Below are 17,032 nucleotides of genomic sequence, written 5' to 3' on the forward strand. Positions count from 1 at the left end.
TAACAACTTTATACCGACAACTAATGTAGCGACCCACCTTCTTTACTACTACCACTCTCTAGAGGTGGACGCTACTTAACTGCTAACTCTACTTAACTGGTGTGATCGGAACCACGAGGAATCTCGACCGAAAAATTTCGGTAGAGTCTCCCCTGTACCGGTGACCATATCCGTAAATACATACAGAGTATACTCAGCCACAGGCGGCTGGAACATATATTTTCACAACCACGCAGTTTAATAAATCAAATCATGTAAATAATGAAAAGCGGAAACATAACTTCCTACTACAAAATTTTCTTATCAACTTAATAAGAAATTAAGCTAAACAAATTCTTAAACTAAGTGAGTTCTTTAGCTAAGTCCAAAGGGTCTCCATAGTCCACACATCACACACTCCTCTTGCATCTCCTTGTCGTCTTCCTTCACTGTATCTTTCCTTTCCCTTAATATGCAGTAGGAGGAAAGTAGTATCTATAAGCTAAAAGCTTAGTGAGCGCTATCCTACTCACAAAAACTCGATATGCATGTATATAAATAAAAACATGCTAGAAATGAATGCTAACATGTAAAGCTACTCATGCTCATAAATAGCAAAGAAACTAACTGAAGAGCTAACATGTAAAGATAATCATGCTCATAAATAGCAAAGGAATCTAACTAACTGAAATACTAAACATGTATAGCTAATCATGCTCATAAACCAATAAAGGAATCATACTAATTGAAATACTAAATATGTATAGCTAATCATGCTCATAAATAGCGAAGAAACTAACTGAAAAGCTAACATGTAAAGCTAATAATAGAACTATCATGTGTATCAATAAGAAACTGAATTGATACCTAAGCTAAACTAATTAATGCTAAACTGAGTCTAACTTGTATTCACATAACTAATTTGTGAAGTTTTGAAAACTATTTACATAATAGATTAAAATAATAATCATGCTGCTGATGGGCCCGGCAACTGTACTTGCTGTGCGTGCATCTCTAACTAAACCCAGGATTGCAAGTTCCGAGTCTAGTAGGGTTTACTAGGTTATCTAAACCTAGGGACGACTGTGGGGGCCCAACCCAATGGACATCTGGTCCAGTACAGTGCCACTGCTAAAAGTAAAATACTGGATCTTAAACTAATTAACTTATCTTGCTTTTACTAGGTTATCTGAACCTAGAGGCGACTGTGGGAGCCCACCCATTGGACCGTAGTCCCATATAAGCTGAAGCAAGACTAAATAAGTTATTTTAAATGCTTCTACTGCATTTACTGAGCTATTAAAATGTCTACTGTAGCATTATATTGAGCTAAGCATTTTATCAAGCACTTGGTGTGCACTAGAACACACCCTACGTACTAAAAATCTATATACAAAGCTTGACATAAATCTGCATGCAAAGCTTAACAAAAAATCTGCATATTAAGCTTATCAAAATATGCATACTAGGCTTATCTAAAATCTGCATGCTATAAAAATAGGAATGCTCATGTTATTCCAATAGCAAATAGGAAACTAGAACAACTTAAGCATGCTGTGATAGTAAAACAAATTCAACTACTAGGCTTGCAATAGAATCTAGAAAATAAAGGAATCGTTGCTGCATGGAATTAACAGAATATCATGCTTCATCAGGAAATATTGAGAATTCGTACTATGGTAAAGCTAGAAAAGGAAAACTGCACTTCTATTAGCAATGGAAAAGAAATCTGCCAATGCTAAAAAAAACTATTCTTACTAAGCAACCAACAACAAGATCTCAAGGCTAATATGAAATTCATGAGGCATATCAAAAACTGAGATACTACAACTGAGATGCAAAAACTGAGATGCTGGGGTCTAAACTGAGAATTCGGAATGCTGATTACATATATATTACAGTGACAATGTGATGCTACAGCTGAGATGCTAAAACTGAGATCAAAAGAAAGAAATCAAAACAGGCATGTTACTCTTAAACCTCTAGCTAACTCAATACTGTACAGTATAATCCAAGGCAAAGGAAACAAGAAACCCATGCTACTCAGAAACATCTAACTATTCCAATGCTGTACAGCATAATCCAAAAGCAAAGAAACTCATGCTCTGATTTAACAAACGAACTTCTGAAATTGAAACTACAACACAACTAATGGAACAAAAATCGAAATCCAAAACCTTCCAGAACTAGCTATCCATGTTATTCCAAATCTCTCCTCATCTTCTTAAAAACTCACGGCAGCTAGCCTCAAGAATACACTCCTTACAGCATGCTTCGGAAAAACAACAAGAAACTAACAAGAATTCAAAACCAACAACCAAAAGCTAAACAAACAAACAAATTCCATTTCCTTTCTTTGAGGTACACGGCAACAAGCCCAAAACCAAAAACTTCACAGCAACCTTCGAAAGCAAGAAGAACGAGAATCCGGAACTACTCCTACTGCAGGTGAGTAGCAACTCACCTTCGGTTCTTGGACTTACAACCGAGCAAGACAGCTTCTAGGGCTTCGGAGAAACTCACGATCTCGGCCTCTTCCTCGCGTCTTCGAGTTCTCCTTGTCGAGAGGATCAAGAGGACGAAGAAATCTCTTGGAATCGAGCCTTGGTCGGCCGCCGGAGACGTGCCCTAGGTTGGCTTCGTTTCCGCCCGAGAGGAGAACAGCGCCGCTCGCGTAGGGAGAGAAAGGGAAGGGAAATCGTGAGATTAGGTCACGGCTAATCAAGCCCTAAGTTCTCCCTTTATAACTCCAATATTTCTATTAACTACTCTTGCTTAAATACAACTTGATTCGGGTTTTATTAACAAACCCGCGGCTGGTCTGTTGGTTAAGCGAACCTCTGCTTCACCCGAGGTTCACGGTTCAAATCTCGGCTTGGACATTTTTTTTTGTCGAAACTTCTTTCGTTCAGTAAAAATACCAAACGAACTCCAAAAATTATGTAAAAATACTCTAAAAATTTCTAAAAATCTCTAGAATTTTTCTAAAGCATTTCTAGATTTTTATAAGGACTTTTAGAACTCGAAATAGGAAAAATTGGGTCGTTACAATTCTCCCTCCCTTATAAAAAGTTCGTCCTCGAACTTAGAATAATTCTGGATATATTTCTGTCTCATGCTGTCTCCACGCTCCCCTAGTAACTTTCTCGTGCTTCTGGTTCTACCAGATGACTTTTACTAATGACACTTCTCTGTTTCCTAGTCTCTTGTCTGCTCTGTCCACTATCTGTGTCTGCTCTCATAGCTAAGATCCTCTTGGATCTACACTGTCTGAGGCTGAATCACTTGGCTAAGGTCGTGAATACACTTCTTTAGCATGGAGACATGAAATACATTGTGTATTGCTGACATATCTTGAGGTAAGTCTAGCTTGTAAGCTACCTTCCCAATTCTCTCTATGATCGGGGTAGGGTCCTACGTATCGAGGACTTAACTTGCCCTTTTTCTCTTGGGTTCTCCGATGTACTCGAACTGTGCTTCTGCTTCAGGTTGGAATACGACTTTCTGTTTACGGCACTCTATGGAGGCACCGTATCTGATCAGGAAGTTCATTCCAAATATGACATCGTAGTCAGTCATGTCTAGCACTATCAGATCACAAAAGAGTTCTCTGTCTGCTATCATGACTGGCACTATTCTGAGCCAGTGCGTGGATGCCATAACTTCTCCCGAAGGTAATGTTGTTAGCAACTGACTACTGAGTACCTCTGGGGGTATTGCTAACTTTTCGACGAATGCCCTGGCTATATAAGAATGGGTTGCCCCAGTATCGAATAAGACAGTTGTACTTTGCTGTAAAATACTAATCTGACCTGTAACAACTGTCGAGGCATTAGCTACGTCCTCTCTGGTGAGTGAGTAGATCCTCGCATTCGCCGTAGCTGGAGGGGCTTCTAATCTGCCCTGGCTGATAAGTGGACCTTCTAGAGCGGCCTGCATATAAGCGAAATGGCTGCATCTTGAATCTCTTGTGGTGAGGAAGACCGGTCTTGTTCGGGCACTGCTTGGCCATGTGCCCTTCTTGTCCACATTCAAAGCATCCTCGTGTGCCCTTGCGACAAACCCCTGGGTGGAATTTCCCACAAGTAGCACACTTTGGATAACTGGGTCGCTTGCTAGATGGTCCTCCTTTTGGGTCACTCCCTGATTTGCGCTTGCTGTTGGAGTTCCCTTTCTAGTTAGAGCTGTGGCCTTGCTGTTTTGAGTGTGAGAGTTTCCTTGGCCTTTGGACTCTGAGGAGACTTGCTTCTGCTGCTTTATGTTGTTCTGGTAATGCTTTGTGGTCAGGGCACTGCTCACTAACTCCTCTGTGGTTTGTGGCCTATGTATGCCACCAGCCACGTTCACTGCTATCTCTGGCCTCAGCATCTTGAGCATCAACCGGATTCGTTCCTTCTCTGTGCTGACTAGCTCTGGGCATAGACGAGCCAACCTGTTGAATTTCTTCACGGCTTCCTCAACTGAAAGGTTGCCCTGACGAAACTCAGTGAACTCGTCGTAGTGGCGGTTTGTAACCCGTATGTGAAAGAACTCCTCGAAGAACTCCTTCTCGAAGTCAGCCCATGACATCTGGTTCACTGGGCGCTTCGTTCTGATTCTTTCCCACCACATGCGTGCGTCTCCTGTCAGGCAGAAGGAGGCACACTTCACCTTCTCGTGTTCTGGCCAGTCCAGAAGCTCCATCGTGCTCTCCAGTGTTTTGAACCAGGCTTGTGCATCCCATGGTTCACTAGTGCCGGAGAAGTTCTCTTGCTTGACTCACTGCCACTAGATCAGATAGGCTTCCTTTCTTGGCTCACTGCTAGAATCTTGGTCTTTAGTCTTGGTCTTGGCGTTGGCGTAATTTGGGTGGTGGAACCTCTAAGACTTACGGTCGTCCGATTCCGGGGTGACTGTGGGGCACTCTGCTGATTAGCCTTTAAGGTGGCTATTTCCTGTTGCTGTTCAGCTAGCTGCTGCTGTAACTGAGCCACTAATGCTGTAAGGTCTGGAGGAGGCACTGAACTGCCTGCCTCTTGCTGGGGCTCAGTAGCTAGTGCCCTTCTAGCTGGGCGTCCTCGTGCCATTTCTAAAGACATAGAGAACATAACATAACTAATGTAATCACAGTTATATAACTACTGATATCATGTTTAAAAACTATCACATACTAACAAGCAGTAGGCATATAAATATGAACTGTAATAACAAAACAAGGATCATAAATTAAGTAGAGGTATTCTTACTTGGAAGACGGCAAGGTTGATGCTGATGTGTGTGATGCTGGAGAATGGGAACTGCTCTGATACCAACTGTAGCGACCCACCTTCTTTACTACTACCACTCTCTAGAGGTGGACGCTACTTAACTGCTAACTCTACTTAACTGGTGTGATCGGAACCACGAGGAATCTCTACCGAAAAATTTCGGCAGAGTCTCCCCTGTACCGGTGACCATATCCGTAAATACATACAGAGTATACTCAGCCACAGGCGGCTGGAACATATATTTTCACAACCACGCAGTTTAATAAATCAAATCATGTAAGTAATGAAAAGAGGAAACATAACTTCCTACTACAAAATTTTCTTATCAACTTAATAAGAAATTAAGCTAAACAAATTCTTAAACTAAGTGAGTTCTTTAGCTAAGTCCAAAGGATCTCCATAGTCCACACATCACACACTCCTCTTGCATCTCCTTGTCGTCTTCCTTCACTGTATCTTTCCTTTCCCTTAATCTGCAGTAGGAGGAAAGTAGTATCTATAAGCTAAAAGCTTAGTGAGCGCTATCCTACTCACAAAAACTCGATATGCATGTATATAAATAAAAACATGCTAGAAATGAATGCTAACATGTAAAGCTACTCATGCTCATAAATAGCAAAGAAACTAACTGAAGAGCTAACATGTAAAGATAATCATGCTCATAAATAGCAAAGGAATCTAACTAACTGAAATACTAAACATGTATAGCTAATCATGCTCATAAACCAATAAAGGAATCATACTAAATGAAATACTAAACATGTATAGCTAATCATGCTCATAAATAGCGAAGAAACTAACTGAAAAGCTAACATGTAAAGCTAATCATAGAACTATCATGTGTATCAATAAGAAACTGAATTGATACCTAAGCTAAACTAATTAATGCTAAACTGAGTCTAACTTGTATTCACATAACTAATTTGTGAAGTTTTGAAAACTATTTACATAATAGATTAAAATAATAATCATGCTGCTGATGGGCCCGGCAAAACCCAGGATTGCAATTTCCGAGTCTAGTAGGGTTTACTAGGTTATCTAAACCTAGGGACGACTGTGGGAGCCCAACCCAATGGACATCTGGTCCAGTACAGTGCCACTGCTAAAAGTAAAATACTGGATGTCACGCCCCAGGTAGTCCCTGTCCGAAGAAATTTCGGCAGCATCTCCCCTGTACGGCGGACAATATGAAGCTCAGTATACATATATCTCTATACCTCGGCCACACACGGCCGGAATAATACAATACAAATAAGAAATAAACCACGCAGTTTATATCAACATTCCACACAGATATAATATATGATCAATCCACGCAGTTTAATAAAGAAAGACGATATAGAACCTCGAAGATATATGTAAACAGCCTACTCCACTACAACGAAGAAACAAATCCACGAAGTAATGGAAATACAACCGCAGCGGAAAACAAAAGTAGCAAACCCGAATGTGCAATGTAAAGTCCACAATACAAACCCACAATACAAGTATATAAGATGCAAAAGCAAAATATAATCCGACAAAGAAAATCCTCGCGATAATGGGGCAAGCGACTGGAATCTCTCCTGACGGCCTCAACCTGAAAAATAGTAACAACGGGTGAGTTCAAGAACTCAGCAGGTAATCCAATAGATATGTACAGCAACATATAACTACCAGTAATATCCTAAGGTACAGTCTCCTAAACCATAGGACCTACAGTACAGTCTCCTAACAATATAATAGGTATGCATAGTGAATAAACTGTAATGAGTAACCGAAGCATGTAATACAGTTTATAGCAAGAATAATAAGAAATGCATAACTGAAATAAACTGTACTCACCTGCGAGGCTTGGGCAAATGACTGTGGACATACACAGATAAAGATAGTCAGAGCAAATAAGCATGTATCCTGTATGCATGTCAAACATATGCAGTCACCCAAGTGCATCATCCAATATGCAACAATCACAATAAATGCAATCTATGCATATGATGCAATATGACATGGTCACCACTGACGCCAGTCAGCCATCTCACACGCGATGGTGAGACCGAGTGGGTAGGGCTGTGACACCGTGCACTCTGCCATCACTACCCCTGAAGAGTGACCGAGTGGACGGGATGTTGTCGGAGTACACCTATCCTCCTACCTCAAACATAGTGAGGGAGCGTAACGCTCTCATCTCCCAGTACGCAATGACGGGGAGGGATCCCTGTCTGCTACCACGCTGCAGTCACACTACCCATGAGCGGACCAGCGGAGCCCTACACAACTACTGCCATACACACCCTACTGTGCTGTGCCACTACCCATGCAGTGTAGCCGGCCGACGAGCTCAACAATAATGGAGTCGTCAATCGCCCAGCATGCAATCATGCAGGATGGTGCATGATGCTACAATATGTCATACCTGAACATAGCCTCCTCCATATATGTGTGTGCCCAAAAGGTAAACGCATATATATAATCATGATATAAACAACATAAACCCAAAGACATCACATATAACAATGATGTAAGTATCATGAATCCAAGAGCATGTATCACACATGTAAAGCAACTAATCCAGTAGAGTAGAGCACTATAGATATGCATCTCTATGAACATATATATACATGGCAAGAGGTAAATATCCAATCATGAAGTAAAGCAACTAACAGATGAAGCATGTGATAGGTATCAACTAGCTAAGACCAGGGAAGAAATAAATCTACCACCTATCACTAGCAACTATATATAAACTATACATATCATAAGACAGTATCAAAAGATAAGTCAAAGGGTACCCGCCTCAAAGAGAAGGTACAATCCAATCCTAATCCGAAGTCGAGACGCCCGTCTCGAATCAGAGTCCTGTGTCAACAAACAATGTATATATTTTATTTAGCTAAATCAAATGAATAGCTAAATAAAATCTCTAAAACTAAATTAGGGCAAAACCCTAATCACATCAATCACAACTTACCAATTTAAATCTAATGGTCGATTAGGGTTAGTTACCTAATCCCTAACCACCAATTAGATTAGAAATCCAACGGTTGATTAGGGTTAATTACCCTAACCCTAACCATTTCATTGGATTTATTCTACACAATTACATCTACACAATTTAACAACTAGTTACAACATGTATCAAAATCCCTCCACATAAACCACTAAGTAAAACCCTAATTCCAATCTAGAACAAGATCATCTAGAATTCAACTCCGAAACATGATCTACAACAAGATCAATTATCCTATTCCTTACCTCAAATCCAGTTGTTGTTGTTGCTGGATGGTTTACTGCCGAAATCAGAAAGTTCACAAATAGAACAGAGCAGATCGAACCTACTGTTGATGCTGGATTGAGGTGATTGTTACTGCCGGAACCAAACACAATTCCACAGCAAGAATGGAACCTCACCTCCCCTCACTGGAATCAATAGGATCAAGAAGGAATCAAAACAAAGATCACATATCAACATGAAATGATGATCTCTGATCAAGCAACACATAATTCCAACAAGAACTCACCTTCAATTCGAGACCTCAATCAACAGCAAGGAGGTGGAGGTCCACTGATCCGATCAAGGGAAAACCTAGCACGAGTCTGATCCGATTCCTTCCCCTAATCCAACAACACCTCCCTGATTCCAACCTCTCCAAATCCGTGACCTAATTCCACCGCCAAGAAGATGAGGATCGGTAAACAGAGAAGAAAACCGAAGCTCTAATATCCACAGCTAGGTTTAATAGATTACCTTCGAAACCCTAGGTCATCTTCAAGCCAGCGATCGAATCGGGGAAGAAAGGATCGGCAAAACCCAGAAGGATCGGGGAAGGAAAGGCTCGGGGAAGACCTGAGAACATGAGATCAGGAGGATCCGCCTCCTTGTTCGACCTCTAGCAAGGTTCCGGCGACCTCCTCCTCAGGCGGTGAAGACGATTGCAAGCCCCGTCGGCGTCGAGTTGTTTGCGAGGAACAGAGAGAGGAAAGGGTCGGGAAGAGATGTCGGGGAAGGTGAGGAACTTGAATCGGGTTCGGTGTGTGAGAAAGAAGAAAAGAGATGGAAGAGAAGGAGGAGGAGGAGAAGTCGGGGAAGAAGTGAGGGATCGGGTTGGGTTCAGCGTGTGGGGAGGAAAAAGAAAAAGGAAATTTATAATTAAAAACATTTCCTCACTTAAACGGGTATCCCAAACAGGTTTAATCCGAACCCGAAATTGATCCCCTCAAAACATGTCTTACGAGCTCCGTAAAATTCCCAGAAAATTTCTAAAAATTCCGGAAAAATTCTATAAGGCTATTTATCAAATAACCCTATTAATTAAATTTTCCGAGATCTCACATCCTCCCCTACTAATAAAAATTTGGTCCCCAAATTTCGCTATAACTAACAGCAAACACTAAAATATAACCAAACAGTATAAATACTGAAAGGAACTCTAACCCACGTACCTCACGTAAAAAGGTGGGGGTATCGAGCTCGGATCGTATCCTCCAGCTCCCACGTAGCCTCCTCGTCAGAATGATGCTGCCATCCGACTTTAACCAGTCGGACAGTCTTGTTCCGCAGCTGACGCTCTCTAAGGTCCAGAATCTGTACCGGAACCTCCTCGTAAGTAACATCTGGCTGAATAGGAACAGATATATCTGACAGAACATGTGCCGGATCGGATACGTATCTCCTCAGCATAGATACGTGGAATACATCGTGAATGCCAGCTAGAGATGGTGGTAGCGCCAGACGGTAAGCTACTGCTCCAATCCTCTCCAAGATCTGGAATGGTCCAATATATCGGGGAGCTAGCTTACCTCGAAGACCAAATCTCTTCACCCCTTTCGTGGGTGAAACTCTAAGAAATACGTGATCACCAATGGAGAACTCCAGGGGTCTCCGTCTCTGATCAGCATAACTCTTCTGACGGTCCTGGGCCTCTGACATCCTCCGTCTGATAGTGCGAACCAGCTCTGCATCCTGCTGAGCTCTCTGAGGTCCTACCAACTGAGCCTCCCCAACCTCTTCCCAGAGGACGGTTGTCCGACAAGGCCTACCATACAACGCCTCAAACGGTGCCATCTGGATAGCCGAATGATAGCTGTTGTTGTAGGCGAACTCCACTAATGGCAGGTGGTCCTCCCAACTGCCTCCGAAGTCCATGACACAAGACCTCAGCAAGTCCTCCAATGTCTGAATAGTCCGCTCTGTCTGCCCATCTGTCTGTGGATGGAATGCCGTACTGAAACGAAGCTGTGTGCCCAAGGCCTGCTGCAGACTCTGCCAGAATCGGGACGTGAACCGTGGGTCTCTATCAGATATAATGCTCAACGGAACTCCATGCAATCTGATAATCTCTCGACAATATAACCCTGCTAATCGATCCAGAGAATCAGTCTTCTGGATCGCTATAAAATGTGCGGATTTGGTTAATCGGTCAACGATTACCCAAATCGCATCATGGCCTCGACGAGTCCTAGGCAAACCAACCACGAAGTCCCTAGTAATGTGCTCCCACTTCCACTCGGGAATAGGGATCCTCTGAAGTAATCCAGCAGGTCTCTGGTGCTCGGCCTTCACCTGCTGACAGACAAGACATCTAGCTACAAGATCTGCGATGTCTTTCTTCATACTGTTCCACCAATAGGAACGCCTCAAATCACGATACATACGGGTCCCACCTGGGTGGATAGCAAATCTAGAACGATGAGCCTCCTGAAGTAACTCCTCCATGACCGGGTGAGACTGAGGTACACATAATCTGCCTCGGAAATAAACAATACCCCCGACATCTCGTAAACTCGGTGCATTGTCCGAAGCTATCCGCTAATGAATGTAAATGTCGATCTCGGCTCCGGGCCTCTCGAATCCTCATCCTAATCGACGATCGAGCAACCATGGTAACAAGAATACCGCTCGTCTGCCCTCCCTCAAGGCCCAACTCGCGAATCCCGAATCAAGTCCGTGATCAGAACTCGATGACAAGCTAAAGTCCCTCTGGACTTAGCTCATCAGCAACCACATTAGCTTTACCCGGATGGTAGCTAATAGTACAATCATAATCCTCCAGGAACTCCATCCATCTCCTCTGTCGGAGATTGAGTTCCTTCTGGGTGAAAATATATTTGAGACTCTTATGATCAGTGAGAATCTCAAAAGTAATACCATAAAGATGATGTCGCCAAATCTTCAAAGCAAAGATAATAGCGGCTAGCTCTAAATCATGTACTGGGTAGTTCTTCTCATGCTCCTTCAACTGACGAGAAGCATAGGAGACTACCCTACCGTGCTGCATCAAAACAGCGCCCAAGCCCTGAAGAGATGCGTCTGTATACAGTATGAATCCGTCATCACCAGAAGGTAAAACCAAAACTGGTGCTGATACTAATCTCCGCTTCAGCTCCTGGAAGCTGGTCTCGCAAGCCTCTGTCCACGTGAACTTCACGCCTTTCCTAGTCAGACGTGTCAATGGCATAGCAATACTGGAGAAACCCTCAACGAATTGTCGGTAATATCCAGCCAAGCCCAAGAAAATGCGAATCTCTTGGACTGACTTCGGCTGTCCTCTCGGAACAGAAACTCCGGACGCTACATGCTGAGCCTTCAGCGAATAGTTTCGGCTCAAGTGCCCAGGCAGTTTGCAATAATAGCAACTGACTGTCCCAGGGTGCATGCAGAGGTGATGTGACCTAGGGATCCATATCGGATGCAGTGAGAGTCACCGGTGGACTGTTTCCGGTTCTGCTAAGAAGACCGGGAACGTCCTGATGAAGATCGTCCGGACTTCTGGGGTCGACTAGATGACCCAGAAGTACTCTGACCCGTCTGTGTGCGACTGCTCTGCTGCTGTCCAGTTGTCTGTGGCTGCTGGATTTGTCCGGAAGTCCGATCACCGCTTCCTCTATTTGTCCGCATTTACTCTCTGATGAGCTAACTCAATCATAAGAGTTCTACCAGTGCCTCTATGTATGATGAACTACCAAACCGGCAATCTTCACCTGAAGATGCCCGTCTAGTCCCTGGACAAACTGAAGCATACGAGATCTATCCTTGACAACTAACTCAGGACAGAATCTGACCAACCGATTAAATTCGGCATTATACTCCATCACTGAGCGGTTATTCTATCGAAGACTCAGAAAATCCTGCCGACGTGTCATCTGATACGCCCGGGGAAAATACTGACTCTCGAATGTCTCCCTAAATCTCGCCCATGTAATATGTTGCTCGCCTATAATCGAGCGCTGCGTGTCCCACCAGATCTCTGCCCCATCTCGCAGGTGGTAAGCAGCTAGCTCAGCCTTCTCCCACTCGGAGCAGGCCATGTAAAAGAATGTCCGCTCCATAGACTCTATCCAAGATTGATCCACGCTCGGATCAATCTCCCCGCGAAATAGCGTGAATTGGCTTTTCACCAACTCCGCCAAGGCTGGGATCCATGCTCGTGCCACAACCATATCCGTAGATATCGCTGCGGTACTGGGCAGAATCACTGGAGTTGATCTTATGGGTGGTACTGATGGATAGGTTGGAAGAGGTACCACTGGTGCTGCCACATAAACAGAGTAGGAACCACTAGTGGAACTACAGAGTGGGCATAAGTAGGGACGACTAAAGGTACGATGGGCGGTACCGGGTAAGATGTAACCGGTACTGCTGGATCAGGTACCGAGTATGTAGTAACCAGCACAGATGTCTGTGGTGGTACCGAGTAAGAGACAGCCGGTGCTGCCGTTACTGGTGCCGAATATGTAGTAATCAGCACATGTGTCTGTGGTGCCGAGTACGCGGTTGCGGGCACAGCTAGAGAGGGTGTCGGGTACTCTGCGGGTACAGCTGATGGGGGAGGTGCTGAATATACCGACGGTGGTACCACTGGTGGTACAGTCGAGGTAGGTACCTCTGACGTCGGAACTATCGGGATCTGATAAGCACCCGTACCCACAATGACCTGAGGAGTCTGCCCCTGACGGACAGGCTCAACCCTACCAGACCTCTCTGAAGACTCTGTCTCAGGAGAATCTAACGGCCTCTTACGTGGCCGCCCACGTCTCGGTGCCTGTACACGTGTAGGTGGCATATCTGTAAAGAAAATGTTACCCAGATATCACTACAGGTATAAGAACTGAAAAATTTCCTAAATTACCTATTTGCCGTCTGGAGATATCCTGTCGCTGCTTAGCCCCAAATAGAACCAATAAAACCTCGTCAAAATGCCTCGAAATTCCGAAACGAGAAAATCGACGGAAAGTCCATACAAATCCAAAATACCGAGAAATACTCACGAAAGTAAGCCTCGTAAATCCGAAACCCGACAAGTAGGTATCGCAAAACCTTGTACGAACTAGGATCAGATAGGCTCTGATACCAAAGATACCAAATAAATTGGTATCAGATAAAATCTCGAAAATCCAGAATGCCTAGCAAGTAACGTAACCTGCTCTGATACCAAAAATTGTCACGCCCCAGGTAGTCCCTGTCCGAAGAAATTTCGGCAGCATCTCCCCTGTACGGCGGACAATATGAAGCTCAGTATACATATATCTCTATACCTCGGCCACACACGGCCGGAATAATACAATACAAATAAGAAATAAACCACGCAGTTTATATCAACATTCCACACAGATATAATATATGATCAATCCACGCAGTTTAATAAAGAAAGACGATATAGAACCTCGAAGATATATGTAAACAGCCTACTCCACTACAACGAAGAAACAAATCCACGAAGTAATGGAAATACAACCGCAGCGGAAAACAAAAGTAGCAAACCCGAATGTGCAATGTAAAGTCCACAATACAAACCCACAATACAAGTATATAAGATGCAAAAGCAAAATATAATCCGACAAAGAAAATCCTCGCGATAATGGGGCAAGCGACTGGAATCTCTCCTGACGGCCTCAACCTGAAAAATAGTAACAACGGGGTGAGTTCAAGAACTCAGCAGGTAATCCAATAGATATGTACAGCAACATATAACTACCAGTAATATCCTAAGGTACAGTCTCCTAAACCATAGGACCTACAGTACAGTCTCCTAACAATATAACAGGTATGCATAGCTGAATAAACTGTAATGAGTAACCAGAAGCATGTAATACAGTTTATAGCAAGAATAATAAGAAATGCATAACTGAAATAAACTGTACTCACCTGCGAGGCTTGGGCGAATGACTGTGGACATACACAGATAAAGATAGTCAGAACAAATACGCATGTATCCTGTATGCATGTCAATCATATGCAGTCACCCAAGTGCATCATCCAATATGCAACAATCACAATAAATGCAATCTGTGCATATGATGCGATATGACATGGTCACCCCTGACGCTAGTCAGCCGTCTCACACGCGATGGCGAGACCGAGTAGGTAGGGCTGTGACACCGTGCACTCTGTCGTCACTACCCCTGATGAGTGACCGAGTGGACGGGATGCTGTCGGAGTACACCTATCCTCCTACCTCAAACATAGTGAGGGAGCGTAACGCTCTCAACTCCCGGTACGCAATGACGGGGAGGGATCCCTGTCCGCTACCACGCTGCAGTCACACTACCCATGAGCGGACCAGCTGTGCCACTACCCTTGTAGTGAAACACGTTGTGTGCAGGCCTATGTAGCCGGCCGACTAGCTCAACAATAATGGAGTCGTCAATCGCCCAGTATGCAATCATGCAGGATGGTGCATGATGCTACAATATGTCATACCTGAACATAGCCTCCTCCATATATGTGTGTGCCCAAAAGGTAAACGCATATATATAATCATGATATAAACAACATAAACCCAAAGACATCACATATAACAATGATGTAAGTATCATGAATCCAAGAGCATGTATCACACATGTAAAGCAACTAATCCAGTAGAGTAGAGCACTATAGATATGCATCTCTATGAACATATATATACATGGCAAGAGGTAAATATCCAATCATGAAGTAAAGCAACTAACAGATGAAGCATGTGATAGGTATCAACTAGCTAAGACCAGGGAAGAAATAAATCTACCACCTATCACTAGCAACTATATATAAACTATACATATCATAAGACAGTATCAAAAGATAAGTCAAAGGGTACCCGCCTCAAAGAGAAGGTACAATCCAATCCTAATCCGAAGTCGAGACGCCCGTCTCGAATCAGAGTCCTGTGTCAACAAACAATGTATATATTTTATTTAGCTAAATCAAATGAATAGCTAAATAAAATCTCTAAAACTAAATTAGGGCAAAACCCTAATCACATCAATCACAACTTACCAATTTAAATCTAATGGTCGATTAGGGTTAGTTACCTAATCCCTAACCACCAATTAGATTAGAAATCCAACGGTTGATTAGGGTTAATTACCCTAACCCTAACCATTTCATTGGATTTATTCTACACAATTACATCTACACAATTTAACAACTAGTTACAACATGTATCAAAATCCCTCCACATAAACCACTAAGTAAAACCCTAATTCCAATCTAGAACAAGATCATCTAGAATTCAACTCCGAAACATGATCTACAACAAGATCAATTATCCTATTCCTTACCTCAAATCCAGTTGTTGTTGTTGCTGGATGGTTTACTGCCGAAATCAGAAAGTTCACAAATAGAACAGAGCAGATCGAACCTACTGTTGATGCTGGATTGAGGTGATTGTTACTGCCGGAACCAAACACAATTCCACAGCAAGAATGGAACCTCACCTCCCCTCACTGGAATCAATAGGATCAAGAAGGAATCAAAACAAAGATCACATATCAACATGAAATGATGATCTCTGATCAAGCAACACATAATTCCAACAAGAACTCACCTTCAATTCGAGACCTCAATCAACAGCAAGGAGGTGGAGGTCCACTGATCCGATCAAGGGAAAACCTAGCACGAGTCTGATCCGATTCCTTCCCCTAATCCAACAACACCTCCCTGATTCCAACCTCTCCAAATCCGTGACCTAATTCCACCGCCAAGAAGATGAGGATCGGTAAACAGAGAAGAAAACCGAAGCTCTAATATCCACAGCTAGGTTTAATAGATTACCTTCGAAACCCTAGGTCATCTTCAAGCCAGCGATCGAATCGGGGAAGAAAGGATCGGCAAAACCCAGAAGGATCGGGGAAGGAAAGGCTCGGGGAAGACCTGAGAACATGAGATCAGGAGGATCCGCCTCCTTGTTCGACCTCTAGCAAGGTTCCGGCGACCTCCTCCTCAGGCGGTGAAGACGATTGCAAGCCCCGTCGGCGTCGAGTTGTTTGCGAGGAACAGAGAGAGGAAAGGGTCGGGAAGAGATGTCGAGAGGGTGAGGCCGGAGCTGAAGCCTTGCTCCCGTCGGCGCCGATCGTCCGTGAGAGAGAACAGAGAAGGAAGCGAGATCGGCTTCGAGCAGAGGGGAGATCCGGGGAGGAGGAGGAGAAGTCGGGGAAGAAGTGAGGGATCGGGTTGGGTTCAGCGTGTGGGGAGGAAAAAGAAAAAGGAAATTTATAATTAAAAACATTTCCTCACTTAAACGGGTATCCCAAACAGGTTTAATCCGAACCCGAAATTGATCCCCTCAAAACATGTCTTACGAGCTCCGTAAAATTCCCAGAAAATTTCTAAAAATTCCGGAAAAATTCTATAAGGCTATTTATCAAATAACCCTATTAATTAAATTTTCCGAGATCTCACACTGGATCTTAAACTAATTAACTTATCTTGCTTTTACTAGGTTATCTGAACCTAGAGGCGACTGTGGGAGCCCACCCATTGGACCGTAGTCCCATATAAGCTGAAGCAAGACTAAATAAGTTATTTTAAATGCTTCTACTGCATTTACTGAGCTATTAAAATGCCTACT

The 17,032-nt window shown here is 43.3% G+C and overlaps 2 long non-coding RNA genes across 4 annotated transcripts; both read right to left on the reverse strand.

Annotated features, from left to right (window-relative positions):
- Positions 1-6,773: 6,773 nt before the first annotated feature.
- Positions 6,774-9,189, reverse strand: LOC122053834. Of its 2 annotated transcripts, none has more exons than XR_006132387.1 (4): positions 8,953-9,189; positions 8,726-8,866; positions 8,460-8,624; positions 6,774-6,804 (listed from the first exon to the last, which is right to left on the reverse strand). It is a non-coding gene; the product is annotated as an uncharacterized LOC122053834 (long non-coding RNA). The 2 variants fall into 2 exon arrangements; XR_006132386.1 differs by lacking the exon at positions 6,774-6,804 and adding an exon at positions 8,003-8,063.
- Positions 9,190-14,070: 4,881 nt separating this feature from the next.
- Positions 14,071-16,473, reverse strand: LOC122053835. 2 transcript variants are annotated; one of them, XR_006132389.1, is made up of 4 exons: positions 16,237-16,473; positions 16,010-16,150; positions 15,744-15,908; positions 14,071-14,101 (listed from the first exon to the last, which is right to left on the reverse strand). It is a non-coding gene; the product is annotated as an uncharacterized LOC122053835 (long non-coding RNA). The 2 variants fall into 2 exon arrangements; XR_006132388.1 differs by lacking the exon at positions 14,071-14,101 and adding an exon at positions 15,287-15,347.
- Between the last annotated feature and the right edge of the window lie 559 nt (positions 16,474-17,032).

The sequence above is a fragment of the Zingiber officinale genome, chromosome 3A (genome assembly GCF_018446385.1).
Source record: "Zingiber officinale cultivar Zhangliang chromosome 3A, Zo_v1.1, whole genome shotgun sequence".
NCBI lineage: Eukaryota > Viridiplantae > Streptophyta > Magnoliopsida > Zingiberales > Zingiberaceae > Zingiber > Zingiber officinale.